The sequence below is a fragment of the Oncorhynchus masou genome, unplaced genomic scaffold, assembly GCF_036934945.1.
Source record: "Oncorhynchus masou masou isolate Uvic2021 unplaced genomic scaffold, UVic_Omas_1.1 unplaced_scaffold_1002, whole genome shotgun sequence".
Classification (NCBI taxonomy): Eukaryota; Metazoa; Chordata; class Actinopteri; order Salmoniformes; family Salmonidae; genus Oncorhynchus; species Oncorhynchus masou.
The window spans coordinates 54,723-66,918 of record NW_026999715.1 but is presented as its reverse complement, the minus strand read 5'-3'; the positions used below and the strand labels follow the sequence as shown (position 1 = coordinate 66,918).

The 12,196-nt window shown below is 39.2% G+C and overlaps 1 long non-coding RNA gene across 1 annotated transcript; it reads left to right on the top strand.

Annotated features, from left to right (window-relative positions):
* The first annotated feature begins 2,223 nt into the window (after nt 1-2,223).
* LOC135528642 (uncharacterized) lies at nt 2,224-3,804 on the top strand. Its single transcript, XR_010453568.1, has 2 exons — nt 2,224-2,334; nt 3,245-3,804. It is a non-coding gene; the product is annotated as an uncharacterized LOC135528642 (long non-coding RNA).
* The last annotated feature ends 8,392 nt before the right edge of the window (nt 3,805-12,196 follow it).

Genomic DNA, 12,196 nt, shown 5'->3' with positions numbered 1-12,196 from the left:
AAATCTATTTACCAGTAAGCATGTTAAGAAGATAACAATTGTGTGAGGTTAAGTCCAAAGTCCCAAGACTTTGCAGAAAACCTATAATAAGATTCTTATAATAATAAGAATCTGTCCCTCTGCAACATGGTTCTCCCCCCTTCCATCGACTTATACAGTAACTTTTAAAACCTTCCCAGAGGAAATCCAGCAACCTATCAGAGCTTTTACAGGATGAACTGACATGGTATCCACCCAATCAAAGGATCAGAGAATGTCTAGTACTGAAAGCATAAGATAAATCTAGCTAGCACTGCAATGCATAAAATGTGGTGAGTAGTTGACTCAAACAGAGAGAAAGACAATAGTTTTGAACAAATTCATTTATTCCAAAATTAAGGTGAAGCAAGAGAGAGAGAGATAGAGAGTTAGCTATATTTCGTAGTATATAAATACACTACCAGTCAAACGTTTTAGAACACCTACTCATTCAAAGTTTTTTCTTCTACATTGAAGAATAATAGTGACGACCTCAAAACTATGAAATAACACACATGGAATCATGTAGTAACCAAAAAAGTGCTAAACAAATCAAAATATATTTTACATTTGAGGATCTTCAAATAGCTAGCCTTTGCCTTGATGACAACTTTGCTTACTCTCAACCAGCTTCACTTGGAATGCATTTCAATTAACAGGTGTGCCTTCTTAAAAGTACATTGGTGGATTCTCTTTCCTTATTAATGCGTTTCAGCCAATCAGTTGCGTTGTGACAAGGTGGGGGATACAGAAGATAGTCCTATTTGGTAAAATATCAAGTCCATATTATGGCAAGAAAAGCTCAAATAAGCAAAGAGAAACGACAGTTCATCATTACTTTAAGACATGAAGGTCAGTCAATACGGCACATTTCAAGAACTTTGAAAGTTTCTTCAAGTGCAGTCGCAAAAACCATCATGATGAAACTGGCTCTCATGAGGGCCGAAGCAGGAAAGGAAGACCCAGAGTAACCTCTGCTACAGAGGATAAGTTAATTAGAGTTACCAGGCACAGAAATTGCAGAAAATGCACTCTAAATTGTGCATGGCTGGCCAGACAACGTTTCCATCATTGCCTGCTCTGCATCACGTTAAAGAGAACATTCTGGTTATTCACTGACACCAATCTTGATGCTTTTCACACACATGCCAGTAGTAAATGCCTAATTAATTTTCTGTAAGGGACATACACAGTTGTCTCCTGTGTCACAGCAGTGGCTATTGCGTAAACGTTCTGCTATGTCCATGGCATGTTAACCTGCTGAGCATGTCATTTCTCCAAATCACATCTCACAGCAGCCAGTACAGTACTTGTGTTATGGTATCGATACTTTGATCCAAGTTTTAAAAAAACATGATCAAGGATATATCACACTCTTAATCTTTGTTGATATCCATGCAAGTGGGATCAGACCAAACATGTCCATATATTCAGTGTACAAAACAGTGTTGATAGGACCTACTGTTGACAGGTGAAATACTATGAAATACATCACAAGACTATAAAATACATCACAGAGCAAACTTATACTCCGTAAAGTCCAATATGGTTTCACCCCATGCTTATAAACTTGTGTTCACAATATCCCATAATTAACCAGCAACTGAAGCAATATGGTTAGGCTATGAAGCACTGGGAAAGTAATGACCCGTGGATGACTCTTAACGTCTTTAGGAAGCTTAATAATATACATTTCCAATATAAATTACCAATGTGTCAGTAATTTCAATCATGATTTCATAGAACTGGATCACAAGACTAGTAAACTAATCGACTGTAGCCTACTTGGGTGAGACAGGTGTAGGCTTGGCTATGTAGGAAACCGGCAATAGCCAAGGCACTACACTTGTTTCTATAGATAGGCTATAATAATAACTTCAAGATGTCAGTGATTCAATTATTTACTTGGCAGGAATGAATTCAATCTTGTACAGCCACCGGCCATGTTGTCATGATTGCACCACACTGTAAACATAGCAAGAAGATTATGTGAAGTTCAAAGCCCCAACTGACAGACTGACTTCAAAATGTCCAATGCAAACAAACAGCTCAAGTGCCCCCCCCCCCTCAGCAAAATATCACCGCGGCTCTAAAAGATGACTGACACCTCTCTGTTTTTGTTTACCTAACCTGGTTTACCTTGTCCTGTCAACAACAACAAAAAATGTATTCCCACAAGAGCCAAGTAACCCGGTGGTAAGTCTTCTTTCAAGCCTTCACTGATAACCTTTCCCCCTTCTCAGAGACTATTCACGCTGCAGGACAGCTGTTGCTGACGCATGGTGTGTCTTCAATGAAACCCGAGAGTTCGCTCAGGTAGGGTCATCACTTAGTCCAAACTTTTCACACTTTTTAACCACAACTCGTTTCTCGTGCTTTAGTAAAGATAGGCTAATGCACTATGTTTAAAAAAATTATATATATACAATTGAGGATATGACAGCAACATTAACTACAGGAATAGTAACATAGTAATGCAGTCATGATTTGAGAAGTATTTTTAGCGCTGTTCCAAAACGTTTGTTCCAAAATGTTTTGGGATGCAAGAGAACAATCAAGACTATCCATTTCTGAGGTCGTCATTTAAATATACTTTTTTTTAAACTATACAGGTGAGGAATATGCTGCTGCCTACCACTCTGACTGGCCTGTTCTGCTTTTCCTCTAGAGTGGCCTAGATAGATTGTCTATGCCAGTTTTTAAGTTGTAGTCTGTCTAAAGCTCTATTTTTTAAATGTTTAAATGGTGTTATACAATTTAAGGGAAATTTGAGTGCCCGGAACTTGAGTTAATGCAATGTTTTAACCTACACATGCATGCATATAGGCTACCTGCACTCTAACCTATATAAAATAGCACATGCAGTCAATCACTGCATCCTACATTACACAAATATTATAGATATTCTGTAAAATTGTATTAATTTTAAGAAGGCATTATATAACTCTGAAAACGGTGTAAGGCCTAAAACTCTTCAAAAGAGGGTGCATCCTTTAGAAAATTACACTTTGTTCCAGTAACAACAACGTTTTTAATTATGTACTTGACATTGCTAAACAAATAATTACACACACATATACAGGCCTCCACACACACACACAATATTCCTCCTGGGGATCAATCAGTTAAATCACTTTCTAGCTTTCTGTTTAACACAAATCCTCCTGTTCTGTATCTCTCTCTCTCTCTCTCTCTCTCTCTCTCTCTCTCTCTCTGTCTCCATCAGAATATTTGAGAGTGCCAGAATCTTCCCCCGGCTCCTGCCACAGATAAAGCAGCTGAGCAGCAACATAATCCTGCCCACCATCTCTGTACATCTGATAATGTTGCCATATCGTAACATAATGAGCACAAAGTTGCATCACTGTAGTAAGGAAACTTGTTAGAGCAGCTTAGAGCATAGACAGAGCATACACAAAATAGTACAACTCACTGGTGACATTGTAAAGTGCCTTCAGAAAATATTCTAATCAAAGCTGAGTGAAGCTTTTTCTCCCTATACATTTCAAGTCTCGAACTTTCAGTTGCATCAGATCCAATGGTTTCATCATACAGATATTGTTGATTATTTCTGACTCACTCTTACAGGTAATAGATTTAAACCTTTACATTTAAACCTGATTTCCTACCTCCTGTTCATAGCATGTTTTTCTTTCTTGTTTAGAAAGTAATTTAAGTCATATAAAAGTAATTGTATACATCTCTTTCCTGCAGTCGATCTCCCACTAGTGGCCTCATGGGTGGAATGTTATTCATATTTTTCATAATAAATAAACTATGTCAAAATGTTGTGTTATATTTCAGTCTTCTGGGATATATATAATGTGTAATACTGGGATGTAGGGCCAGATCTGACGCAGAGCCCACATGCCAGGACCCCAGGAGCCAAACAGAGGCTGAGTCTCAAATAGGCACACTATTCCCTACATAGTGAACTAAAAGTAGTGCACTATATAGGGAATAGGGTGCCATTTGGGACTCACAGAGAGCGGCAACTGGTGCACCCCAACCCTGCAAGCCGGATAAACAGATGGATGGATGTCTCACACCTCCATCCCAGCGCGTCAAGCAGACACGCACACGACCTATAAAGAGAGCAGAGATTGGCTCTGTCCCAAACATCATGCAATGAGAGGAAACCATTTAAGAATATTGGCAGGATGGTTGTCATAGTTTTTAGATAGATATTTAAGAGCCACGAATGGAACAAATTCCATATTGAGTGTAGTATCCCTTACGGAAAAACCTGTTGAATTTCAATCCCTTACTGTCGGGCACATGGTATCGGATCATGAGGTCTGATAACAACAGGCTCAGAGACCGTTTCTATCTACAGGACATAAGACTGCTGATCACTGCTGAACCGGACTAACCACCTGCTCTGATTCTCCACACACACACGCACGCACGCACACACACACACACACACACACACACACACACACACACACACACACACACACACACACACACACACACACACACACACACACACACACACACACACACACACACACACACACACACACACACACACACACACACACAAATACACCGTAGCACATTTATTGGACTCTGAACATTCAGCAGGATCCTAAGTAATATTTATGTATAATGTAGATCAGTGAGATATTTGTATTGAACGGATATGAATGTATGAGAATTTTGATGGATCTTCTCTTAAGAATACTGAAGGGTGTTAGAATATAGCAGGCAGGCTCAGCATTGAACCTAAAGATTGTATTCCCTTTGGTGATGACAATAAAAGGTCTGAAAAACAAGAAGTAAAGATTAGTGAAGAAATATTTGAAGTATAATATTTTCTTTACTTTAATTGAATGTATTGATGTTTGTCTCAAAGATATTAGCAAAATTGAGTTTGTAGTAATTGTTGTAATCAGAGGGCATTTACCCTCTGAATAATAACAATGTAATAAGATTACTTGGAATGTGTAAATATACCTTTGATTTGAGCTTATTGTAAAGGAAATAACTTTGTGATGATGTCTGGTTATGTGAACCCTCAGCCCTCAGGCCACTAAGGGACTGCAGTGTGATTTGTAGAAAGGATCCAGTTCCTCCAGAGGTGTGTTGAACAGCTCAGGTGGCTGGTCTCCGTAGATGAATGTCAGGGCCTTGCCGGTATCCAGGTCGACGGCTGGCTTTGGCAAGTCCTCCTCTGCCACCTCCGGAAAGGTAAAAAAAAACATAATTACAAACACTTTAACATTTCTTACGAGCACTGATTTTGCAGATAGCAGCTATTTTGAAAGCAAGTTTTACTTGCAATGGCTTGACTGTGATATATGGACATTTTAATTACCTTATTTAAATCCACTGATTGTAAAATAAAGTCACTCTGGAATCTGAATAAGTGTCTGCAAAATGATAAAAAAATGTTTAATGTACCTCAATGTTCAGGGCCTTTTTTCTCTCCTGCTCCTCTGCTTCCTCCGACTGTGGCTCAGTCGGTAGAGCATGGCGCTTGCAACGCCAAGCGTCGTGGGTTCGATTCCTGCTGGGGCCACCCATATGTAAAAGTAGTGGCCCCAGCCGACTTGTAAGTCGCTTTGGACAAAAGCGTCTGCTAAATGGGATATATTATTATTATTATTATATTATTCTCGGCCTCTCTTCCTCTGCTTCCTCATCTCAGGCTCTCTATCTCTGGAAACAACTCAAGGGTGAGGCGGCGAAACATTTCGGTGCCTGTGGGTGGGAGCAGGGCAACATTTACATTTTTACATTTAAGTCATTTAGCAGACGCTCTTATCCAGAGCGACTTACAACCATCTTGGCATTCTGCTGGGCGAGAAATGCAACCACACTGGGGTCTCTCTGCAAGTTTTTTTTTAAATGTAACCTTTATTTATCTAGTGTGCTGTGAGTTGGAGGGATGGATCAGGAAGATGAAAAGATATTAGGCATGAAAATGGAAGTTCAAAAATTACATATTTAAAATGCATTATTTAAAACAACATGTTTTGGAATATTGTTTCATTAGGGTATTTCATGGAGAGGGACAGGTACAAAGAGAAAAGACTGTGTGAGGACTCTTTGCAGCAGCTTCAGCTGAAATGTGAACTCAGACATGTGGGTCCTTTTCTGTGTTTTAGAGTAGCCAAGCCCTCATCTGCACTTTTTACAACAATCCGTAGCCTTGAATCCACTTTACAGAATCCTCTTCCCTTTCGTCAACAGAAACTCCTTTACAATGACAAGACGACTTCTAAATAATATTATTTTGACCATACCAAGGCATTGTGGCTGGTGGCTCCACAGATGTGCATGCATGCCAGCGGCGACCAGTCATTCAGGGCAGTGACGGGCTTTGAGTCTCACATTTTTTGACACATTTTTTATCCCCCCAAAAATATATACATTTTTTTTTGCGGGGGGCTTGCCTGTTTTGCATGTTATTTTGGTTTTGGCATTCAGTGAGTTCAAGACAAATGACAAGTAGGGAAAAAACCAGCTCTGACTGGGTAAATACATTTTGAATGGTCATCCAACTCGACATTGTATGCCATAGTTTGTACATCTCAATTGTCATTAGAAACCACATTCGGTTAAACAAGTCATGGTGGCCCTAGCAGTTTGTGGGTATTGTTTGTCACTTTTATAGTGCAATTCATGTATTGATTGGTCTTGTGTTGTGGCTTTGCTGGCATGCATCCCACTTTTTTTTTAACTATATGCCCCACCAAGATTTACAGTTGAAGTCGGAAGTTTATATACACCAAATACATTTAAACTCTGTTCTTCACAATTCCCGGCATTTAATCCTAGTAAAGATTCACTGTCTTTGTTCAGTTAGGATCACCACTTTATTTTAAGAATTTGAAATATCAGAATAATGGTAGAGAATTATTTATTTCAGCTTTTATTTCTTTCATCACATTTCCAGTGGGTCAGAAGTTTACATACACTCAATTACTATTTGATAGCATTGCCTTTAAATGGTTTGACATGGGTCAAACGCTTCCCACATTAAGTTAGGTACATTTTGGCCAGTTCCTCCTGACAGAGCTGGTGTAACTGAGTCAGGTTTGCAGGCCTCCTTGCTCGCACACACTTTTTCAGTTATGCCCACAAATTTTCAATGGGATTGAGGTCAGGGCTTTGTGATGGCCACTCCAATACCTTGACTTTGTTGTCCTTAAGCCATTTTGCCACAACTTTGGAAGTATGCTTGGAGTCATTGTCCATTTGGAAGACCCATTTGTGAACAAGCTTTAACTTCTTGACTGATGTCTTGAGATGTTGCTTCAATATATCCACATAATTTTCCTTTTATTTTGTGAAGTCCCTCCTGCAGCAAAGCAACCGCACAACATGATGCTGCCACCCCCGTGCTTCACGGTTGAGATGGTGTTCTTCGACTTGCAAGCCTCCCCCTTTTTCCTCCAAACACAAAGATGGTCATTATGGCCAAACAGTTCTATTTTTGTTTCATCAGACCAGAGGACATTTCTCACAAAAGTATGAAGTTTGTCCCCACGTGCGGTTGCAAACCTCAGTCTGGCTTTTTTTTGGAGCAGTGGCTTCTTCCTTGCTGAGCGGCCTTTCAGTCAATATAGGACTTGTTTTACTGTGAATATAGATACGTTTGTACCTGTTTCCTCCAGCATCTTCACAAGGTCCTTTGCTGTTGTTCCGGGATTGACTTGCACTTTCTGCATCATGGTGGTTATACTTGCGTTTGGAAATTGCTCCCAAGGATGAACCAGATTCGTGGCGGTATACAATTATTATCTGAGGTCTTGGCTGATTTCTTTTGATTTTCCCATGATGTCAATCAGAGAGGCACTGAGTTTGAAGGTAGGCCTTGAAATACATCCACAGCTACAGCTCCAATTGACTCAAATGATGTCAATTAGCCTATCAGAAGCTTCTAAAGCCATTTTCCAAGCTGTTTAAAGGCACAGTCAACTTAGTGTCACCTTAGTGTATGTGAACTTCAGACCCACTGGAATTGTGATACATTGCATTCTAAGTGAAATAATCTGTCTTTAAACAGTTGTTGGGAAAATTACTTGTGTCATTCACAAAGTATATGTCCTAACCGACTTGTCAAAACTATAGTTTGTAACAATACATTTGTGGAGTGGTTTAAAAACTAGTTTTATTGACTCCAACCTAAGTGTATGTATACTTCTGACTTCAACTGTACATGCTAAAATCACCACTGATGCACGCACACACACAGACGTCAAGCTGGGTTACTGAACAACTAATAAAAAAATGTAAGTTATGCTCCAGTTGACAAATCAAGGAAATACAAATATGTATCATATCATTTCTAAAAACTTCCAGTTGCAAACATTTTAAAGTAATGTGTTAAAGATTCTAAAATAATGTGTTAAAGATTGTGTAAAATAATATGTTGAATATCTGCTTTGCTGTACTCCTCTCAAAATATTGACAAAATCCAGCATATGTAAAATTTTACTTAGCACAACAAAACCTGTCGACTTTGGCTTAGACAATCAAACCCATTCCCTCTTGCATACAACCACCAATGTGGTTGTGGTCCATTCAATTTAGGATATTATTAGCGATTAAATTGTTTTATTTTATTCAAGTTATTTTCTGAGTGTACCAACCATGTTGATAATTGAGCACGGACTACCATCACATCTTTAAGGACAAACAGAGAACTTCTAACTCACAACCTAACATTGAGACTGTGAACCCCAATCACCACCTGTGAATATCCACGAGGGCATCTTTCCAGGTCTTTAGCTTTCTTCCTCAGAAAGGTCCTGTGCCTCTTCCAGGCTTCCAGGATTGTTACCTTTTGGGTCAGCATGACTGCAGAGCCCTCCGCTATACTTTCACACTACGGTTTTGGATTTCTTTACACATAGACCAGTTCTGAAGGAACCCCTTTGCTGACAGTCCTATTTAGACTGATGGACATTTTGCTGGATTAAAACAAAAGTTCCACCTCCAGCCCCATGCAGGTTGGAAAAAGTTCACATTCTAGTTGCACACCCGTCCCCATAGTCTAACTGTTCTACCCATGTGTCGTAGCAGGGGGCACAGGGACATTGTTCTACTGAAAGGAACCACTTCATGATGGATAGTTCTTAGAGAAATGAAGGCCAGTGGATCACTGGGTTACATTCAAGTCACTGAACAGACACGGTCTAAAATGTAAATGGTGAATTGTTGCAGAAAGCGTCCAATATTAGGGCTAGTTATGTTGTCTTTAATGTTTATTACTACAATTACTATTTATATTAATTGCAGCTGCACAACTTATTGGACATGGCAACAAAATGTGTATAAAATCTCAATATTATCTAGTTCAAGGGAAACTACATGTTCACGACCGCAGCTCTTCGAGGTGACTACTTCCTATTGGCTTCACAAGTACGTGATTCTATCCACACAAGGGCTGTGCTCAGTGTAAAAGCCTGCCCTGTGGCATGCTCAGTTTTGGATCACAGGAGGATGAGATCAGAATTGCAACACTATTGGACTTGAGGGATTGCCTCGATAAGTTAAATCAGTCAGCTAATTATTTTATGCAGCTATAGCTATAATGACGGATGATGAGCTTGTTCTACATCATTATTTCAATAGTTGTTTCATGTATAATCTTTAGACTACAGACTGATCATTTGATTATCTCCCCAAATCTATTTACCAGTAAGCATGTTAAGAAGATAACAATTGTGTGAGGTTAAGTCCAAAGTCCCAAGACTTTGCAGAAAACCTATAATAAGATTCTTATAATAATAAGAATCTGTCCCTCTGCAACATGGTTCTCCCCCTTCCATCGACTTATACAGTAACTTTTAAAACCTTCCCAGAGGAAATCCAGCAACCTATCAGAGCTTTTACAGGATGAACTGACATGGTATCCACCCAATCAAAGGATCAGAGAATGTCTAGTACTGAAAGCATAAGATAAATCTAGCTAGCACTGCAATGCATAAAATGTGGTGAGTAGTTGACTCAAACAGAGAGAAAGACAATAGTTTTGAACAAATTCATTTATTCCAAAATTAAGGTGAAGCAAGAGAGAGAGAGATAGAGAGTTAGCTATATTTCGTGGTATATAAATACACTACCAGTCAAAAGTTTTAGAACACCTACTCATTCAAAGTTTTTCTTCTACATTGAAGAATAATAGTGACGACCTCAAAACTATGAAATAACACACATGGAATCATGTAGTAACCAAAAAAGTGCTAAACAAATCAAAATATATTTTACATTTGAGGATCTTCAAATAGCTAGCCTTTGCCTTGATGACAACTTTGCTTACTCTCAACCAGCTTCACTTGGAATGCATTTCAATTAACAGGTGTGCCTTCTTAAAAGTACATTGGTGGATTCTCTTTCCTTATTAATGCGTTTCAGCCAATCAGTTGCGTTGTGACAAGGTGGGGGGGATACAGAAGATAGTCCTATTTGGTAAAATATCAAGTCCATATTATGGCAAGAAAAGCTCAAATAAGCAAAGAGAAACGACAGTTCATCATTACTTTAAGACATGAAGGTCAGTCAATACGGCACATTTCAAGAACTTTGAAAGTTTCTTCAAGTGCAGTCGCAAAAACCATCATGATGAAACTGGCTCTCATGAGGGCCGAAGCAGGAAAGGAAGACCCAGAGTAACCTCTGCTACAGAGGATAAGTTAATTAGAGTTACCAGGCACAGAAATTGCAGAAAATGCACTCTAAATTGTGCATGGCTGGCCAGACAACGTTTCCATCATTGCCTGCTCTGCATCACGTTAAAGAGAACATTCTGGTTATTCACTGACACCAATCTTGATGCTTTTCACACACATGCCAGTAGTAAATGCCTAATTAATTTTCTGTAAGGGACATACACAGTTGTCTCCTGTGTCACAGCAGTGGCTATTGCGTAAACGTTCTGCTATGTCCATGGCATGTTAACCTGCTGAGCATGTCATTTCTCCAAATCACATCTCACAGCAGCCAGTACAGTACTTGTGTTATGGTATCGATACTTTGATCCAAGTTAAAAAAAAAACATGATCAAGGATATATCACACTCTTAATCTTTGTTGATATCCATGCAAGTGGGATCAGACCAAACATGTCCATATATTCAGTGTACAAAACAGTGTTGATAGGACCTACTGTTGACAGGTGAAATACTATGAAATACATCACAAGACTATAAAATACATCACAGAGCAAACTTATACTCCGTAAAGTCCAATATGGTTTCACCCCATGCTTATAAACTTGTGTTCACAATATCCCATAATTAACCAGCAACTGAAGCAACATGGTTAGGCTATGAAGCACTGGGAAAGTAATGACCCGTGGATGACTCTTAACGTCTTTAGGAAGCTTAATAATATACATTTCCAATATAAATTACCAATGTGTCAGTAATTTCAATCATGATTTCATAGAACTGGATCACAAGACTAGTAAACTAATCGACTGTAGCCTACTTGGGTGAGACAGGTGTAGGCTTGGCTATGTAGGAAACCGGCAATAGCCAAGGCACTACACTTGTTTCTATAGATAGGCTATAATAATAACTTCAAGATGTCAGTGATTCAATTATTTACTTGGCAGGAATGAATTCAATCTTGTACAGCCACCGGCCATGTTGTCATGATTGCACCACACTGTAAACATAGCAAGAAGATTATGTGAAGTTCAAAGCCCCAACTGACAGACTGACTTCAAAATGTCCAATGCAAACAAACAGCTCAAGTGCCCCCCCCCTCAGCAAAATATCACCGCGGCTCTAAAAGATGACTGACACCTCTCTGTTTTTGTTTACCCAACCTGGTTTACCTTGTCCTGTCAACAACAACAACAACAAAAAATGTATTCCCACAAGAGCCAAGTAACCCGGTGGTAAGTCTTCTTTCAAGCCTTCACTGATAACCTTTCCCCCTTCTCAGAGACTATTCATGCTGCAGGACAGCTGTTGCTGACGCATGGTGTGTCTTCAATGAAACCCGAGAGTTCGCTCAGGTAGGGTCATCACTTAGTCCAAACTTTTCACACTTTTTAACCACGACTCGTTTCTCGTGCTTTAGTAAAGATAGGCTAATGCACTATGTTTAAAAAAATTATATATATACAATTGAGGATATGACAGCAACATTAACTACAGGAATAGTAACATAGTAATGCAGTCATGATTTGAGAAGTATTTTAGCGCGCTGTT